This window comes from Tachysurus fulvidraco, chromosome 10 (genome assembly GCF_022655615.1).
Source record: "Tachysurus fulvidraco isolate hzauxx_2018 chromosome 10, HZAU_PFXX_2.0, whole genome shotgun sequence".
NCBI classification, from domain to species: Eukaryota; Metazoa; Chordata; class Actinopteri; order Siluriformes; family Bagridae; genus Tachysurus; species Tachysurus fulvidraco.
In genome coordinates this window covers 22,270,894-22,277,244 of record NC_062527.1, presented here as the reverse complement: position 1 = coordinate 22,277,244, position 6,351 = coordinate 22,270,894, and the positions used below count along the sequence as shown (strand labels likewise).

Sequence of the window (6,351 nt, the reverse complement as noted above, 5' to 3'; positions counted from 1 at the left end):
ACAGCCGAGTCACTGGCTATTTTCAAGCGGCGGTTGAAGACCTACTTATTCAGGAAACACTTCAACTAGCACTTCTTTCCTTATCTTTTGCATAAAAAAAAACCCTTGACTCTTTTTCATTGTAACTTTGAACAAATGTTTTAAACTCTTGGTATCTTGAGTATGTAACCTAGTGAGCAGCATTAATGTATTCAATGTTAGAGATTTAAGCACTTATGTACGTCGCTCTGGATAAGGGCGTCTGCCAAATGCTGTAAATGTAAATGCATACAGTATGAGATGTATATATATCTCCCAAACAGTCCATAACCAAATGTAGAAGTACCAAAGTTCCCAATTGAGGTAATCCTAACATTGAAGAAACAAATTGTAGTTATAGTCCTGTGAGGGCGCAGTTAATCTGTATGAATTCCACAGTATCGCATCCTTATCGACCCAAATCCATAACAATCACGCTGTGATGAAACAGTCCCAGCTTACAGAACACATGCTGCATACCTAACACAATGAAGCAGTTCAGGATTTTATTTAGACAAAGATTCACGAGGATGGATTAAGTTGACGCATTGTCGCTAATCGATCCGTACAGCAACACGATCGGTTCCGCGCATGTGTGAAATGACGTTACTTGCTGTCATCACCGACGGCAGTTTCGAATATTAACGCTATCCTTACCGCTGTCATAGCACTTTATTTGCAAGTCTTATGATTTGCAACTATTATTTGTCTGCCTTTCAACAATTAATAATATTGCTCGTTTAATGTCTGTTTTGTGTGCAAGTTTGCTTATTCTAACTTGTTTTTATGGCATTGTTGTCGTAAGCAATCAATAAAATGTATAATTTTTTTAAGGTTAATATGTGACACAAAATAAAATGTATGAGAAAATGTAGTAAAATGATACTATAGTTTACATATGTTACACATCACTTGGGAAATACAGATGTGTGTGTGTTTACATTTACAAAAACACAGGACAAAACTGATTTATTCATAAATTAATTGGTTCAAAATTGGCCCTCAAAAGGGTCATGTGTGATGAATTTCCTGAGGCAAAGGATGACTTTATGTTTATTTTTCAATGTCAAGAGGGCATGGAAACATTTTTGTCCTACTGCATTGATGAAAAAAATCTTGAAGAGGTCAATGCCATGTTCCGTGATTGATTGAGGGAACCAATTAATTTATGAATAAATCAGTTGAATAAATCAGTATTGTCCTGTGTTTAATATGTGTGTATATATATATATATATATATATATATATATATATATATATATATATATATATATATATATATATATATATACATGTGTATATATATAGGTGTGTGTGTGTGTTTGTGTGTGTATTTTACATGACTAAACATGCTATGCATTAGGTAGAAAAAGAGAACAAATACATAAGCATACAGTAAATAAGAAACACTTATTCTCATGTATGAGAGATAGTGACAGAAATATTCATCAGTTATTTCATGAGTTCAATTATTTGAGTGGGTTACAACAACACACACAAATAGAGCAAAGAAAGAGGGATTATTCCAAAGAACCACAACACACATGATGTGTCCAGTGTGTGTAAGTCTGTGCCACTAGGAGAGGAACCTGACATTATCTGTTGTAGATCTTACGCCTTAGGAAACAAAACAAAACAATAAGAAACACTCATTCACCTTAATGTTTGATGTGTTGTGGTCACTGGGATGATTATCTGAGTTACTTCAATACATTTCAAAGATGCATACATACTTCAAAGCATGTGTTTAATTACAGATTATTTATCCAGCAACATGGACATTTACTTTCCTTTCCTCAAACACACCACATGTTCTCTTCTTCTTCCAAGTCAAGAAGCTTTTATTCTCATTTCAACCATATATACAGTATCTGTTGCAATACACAGTGAAATGAGACAATGTTTCTCCAGGATCCTGGTGTTAAATAGAACAAAGACAGGGCTAAGGACTTAGTAAGTTAGTCCTAGCCACATAAAGTGCAACTGCACAACCTAGTGTACACAGTGCAGGACAAGATTGTTACATGCCAAGGCACGTATTTTGCAGGTGTGTTTTAATTGCTTGTGTTACAGCAGACTGGCTGCGTGAGCGCGATGCGGTTTACCCAATACCGGTCGGTGCAGGGCGGAGATGCAGTGTACGGACACCGCCCTGGAAGAAGTCCGTGACCAAAAAAGTTGTTGGAGAGTTTTTGGAAAATTATCTACTGTGTATTTTGCTGTTGCGATTTATGTTGTTGGTGTACAATACTGTTCTACGTACGGGGCTGGAAGAAGTAAGAAGGAGCGTGCTCATACATTGTACATCACGTAGTATACTTTCATGTCTAGAGACCTCAGTTAAGTGGCGGTGCCTCCCCCTGTATTCTAGTTAGCGAGGGAAGTATAGTGGTTTTTGTTTTTGATTTCACTTTTGTTTGTAGATGAGTGTGACTAATATAAAGTAGTGTTAGGTAAGTGGGTTTTGACTTTCTGTTTGTTTCTTTTCTTTGGCACCACCGATTTTTCAGTCACACCCGTTGTAGAAGTACAAACCATTTGTATATATGTGTATATATATATTATTTAAATACAATTACCACTTTGTACAGTAAAGAAAAAACTGACCACAAACATTGTGTCTGCATATGTCATTACTGTTGTCGGCAATTTATAGTAAATATCACACTGAACCAGTTAGTCTTTTCCATCCACTCACAGCCACATTGGTCATCACTAGTTGCTGACTCTGAGAACTCCCTAGACTTAACTCGGGATCGTAACAAAGATAAAAAAGACAAGACAAGACAGTGCAGGATAAAAGACAGTGCAGACAATACAAGACAATACAAAAAATACAATACACAAAAGACAATAAACAGAAACAGTGCCGAACGACCAGTGTAAATACTGTATGTTAAAACAATATTGCATGCAGTAATACTAGAATGAACATAGTTTCAAAGCAGAAATATTGTACAGTATGTGCAAAATGACAGATATGTTAGTGTGCAAAACAGCATGTAAACAGTTTGATGGATGTAAACAGCATGTAAACAGGTTGATGGATGTATATTGGAAGTGTGTATATTTGGTGTAGGTCTGTGCAGTCCATACAGTTGATGTGTGTGTATGTTGTGCTCAGAACAGTTCAGTTTCAGTTATTAAGGAGTCTGATGGCTTATGGGAAGAAACTGTTACACAGTCTGGTCGTGAGGGCCCGAATGCTTCTGTACCTTTTTCCAGACAGCAGGAGGGCGAAGAGTGTGTGTGAGGGGTATGTGGGATCATCCACAATGCTGTTGGCTTTGTGGATGCAGCATGTGGTGTAAATGTCCATGGGGGAAGTTGTGGCCTAATGGTTAGAGAGTTTGACTCCTAACCCTAAGGTTGTGGGTTCGAGTCTCAGGCCAGCAATACCACGATTGAGGTGCCCTTGTGCAAGTGGACTAAGCAAGCAGACCTGAGCTCCAGTGTTCAGTGTGGTGGTGCTCGAGATGCTGTTCCCGATCCGGACTGACTGAGGTCTCGATCTCGAAGTCTGCGATCCAGTTGCAGAGGGAGGTGTTTAGTCCCAGCAGGCTCAGCTTCTCAATCAGGTGCTGAGGGATGATTATATTGAATGCTGAACTAACGTCTGTGAACAGCATTTGTACATAAGTGTCTTTATCGTCCAGGGGGGTGAGGGCTAAATGAAGGGCCGTGGCAACGGCATCCACCGTGGTGCGGCTTGGACGATACGCGAACTGTAGGGGGTCCAGTGAGGGTGGTAGCTTGGTCTTGATGTGCCTCATGAAAAGCTTCTCGAAGCACTTCATAACGATGGGTGTGATTGCAAAGGGACGATAGTCATTGAGGCAGGACACTGTAGACTTCTTTGGGATTGGAACAATGGTGGTAGTCTTGAGGCACGAAGGGACAATGGTGCTGCTCAGGGAAATGTTGAATATGTCAGTGAAGACATCCGCTAGCTGTTCTGCACATTACTCTGCCAGGAATGTTATCTGGTCCAGCAGCCTTCCGTGGATTAACTCTGCATAGAGTTCTCCTCACGTTGGCCGTGGATAAACAGAGTACCTGGTCGTCGGGTTGAGGGATGGTCTTCCTTGCCGTTACATTGTTCTGCACCTCAAACCGAGTGTAGAAGTCGTTCAGTGCACCTGGGAGGGAGTCATCGCTATCACAAGCAGGTGAAGCTGACTTGTAGTTTGTGATCACCTGTATGCCCTGCCACATGTGCCGGGTGTCTCCGCTGTCCTGGAAGTGGCTGTGGATTGTCTGGGCATGTGCGTCATTTGCCTCTCTGATGACTTGGGACAGTTTGTACCTTGCTGTTCTTAGGGCTGCCCTGTCCCCTGTTCTGAAGTCTAGGTCATTAGTATTCAGACAATGTACACATGTTAACAGTCATCCACGGCTTCTGATTGGAGAATGTAGTGATGGCCTTGGAGACGGTCACATCATCAATGCACTTGCCGATGTAGCTGGTCACTGATGACGTGTATTTCCTTCAAGTTGACCATTGGTTGCAACATCCCTGAAGATGTTCCAGTCAGTGCACTCAAAGCAGACCTGAAGAGCAGAGGTGACTCCTGCTGGCCAGGTTTCAGAACCGGTTTAGAGAATCTGGGGCGTGGTCTATATGCTGGAATTAGCATAACAGAGATGTGGTCTGAATAGCCAAGGTGGGGGCGGGGCTCCGCACGATACGTGCCGGGAATATTTGTGTAAACAAGATCTAGTGTGTTTTCCCCTCTCATTGCAAAGTCCACATGTTGATGAAATTTAGGGAGCGCTGATTTGAGATTTGCATGATTGAAACCTCCGGCGATGACAAACAGTCCATTGGGGTGAAAATTCTGCAGATCACTAATAGCCTCATAGAGTTCACATACAGCCTCTTTAGCATTAGCGCTTGGGGGAACGTACACTCTGACAATGAAAACCGTGTTGAATTCCTGTGTTAAATAAAATGGTTTGAATCTAACAGTCTCAAACTCCACTAATGATGAACAGTAGCTAAAAACAAGCACATAGTTCTTACACCATTCCGTGTTGATGTTAACCCATGGAAGCTCATCCTATTGAAACTGTGTCTGTTCCCTGAGTAGTGAGATCAAAAAGTAAATGCATGAGAAGTTCTCTAAATAATCTTACCGTAATTAGGCCAGAAAAATGCCAAAGAAACAAACAAAAAAAGTTGCGCTTCTGAACATTAGATCACCGAAAGCACTTATAGTAAATGAAATCATCTCAGGAAATAGCCTTACTGCACTGCCTTACTAGCTCCCAAATTTTGGAATAGTCTTCCTGATAGTGTTCCGTGCTCAGACGCATTTTCCCAGTATAAATGTAGATTTAAAACTTATCTCTTTAGTCAGACGTACAGTTAATACATCCCATAATCTTGTGCTCTAATACATCTGACCAAATGCAGATTATCATCTAGTACTTGTGAAAATTATGAACAGCAGCTACATTAATCCCTCTCCACTGCTTCCTCGACAAGCTAGAGCTCAGTTCTGTCACTGAGATATAAAAGGGAAAGTTAAGCACTTTATTTAAACCTACACAATTTTCACAATGTATTTATTTTCTCTTTTATTGAAATGTAGCCCTACTTTTATTTATTTAATGAGAGAACGTTATACATATTGTCACGGTCAGCGCACCACCCACGCGCACCGAACACCAACACCGAGAAGCATCTCCTGAATCCACCACTGACTCTGATTGCTCCACCACCTGTTCCTCATCAGCCGCCTCCTATGAAGACTGAACTTGAACTTGACACCAGTGCAAAGTCTTGATCTGTTCCGACTATCATTCTGAGCTATTCCTGGTTTTCTCTGTTCTGGTTTCGGTTTCTGCTTCTATATTTGTGATTGTTTGCTGCCTGCCCTGACCCTCTGCCTGTTTTTCCGATTCCGATTTCTGCCTGCGCTCTGATATTGTGTTTACTTGTCCTGACCCTGCCTGTATGACTACGATTTTGTCTTTTTTTAAAAAAAAAGCTGCAAATGGATCATCTGCCTCACGACTCTTTGTTACACATATCTACAATCATACATATGTTCAGTTCTATGTTATGTGACAATAAATATTGTCAAAAGGTTTTTGAATTGTACTGAATTTATTTGATTGGACTGTAGCGATTTTGGCTCACGAAGCAAGGTAAATATTTATAAGTAATTATAACGTGTTATAGTGACTCCTAAATATTTTAACCTAAGTTGAAATTAACGGTAATGGAATTAACGTTACACTTATTTGGTCTGTTCGTCTGCCGAACAGGACGTGTAACCTTTATTAATTCTATGAAAGCGGTATCTTCCCGGCCAAGAAAGATTCACT

At 40.3% G+C, this 6,351-nt stretch overlaps 1 protein-coding gene across 1 annotated transcript in view; it reads right to left on the bottom strand.

Annotated features, from left to right (window-relative positions):
• LOC113656605 overlaps window positions 1-6,351 on the bottom strand; it is a 202,459-nt gene that overhangs the window by 165,408 nt on the left and 30,700 nt on the right. The gene's annotated exons all lie outside the window — the stretch shown is intronic.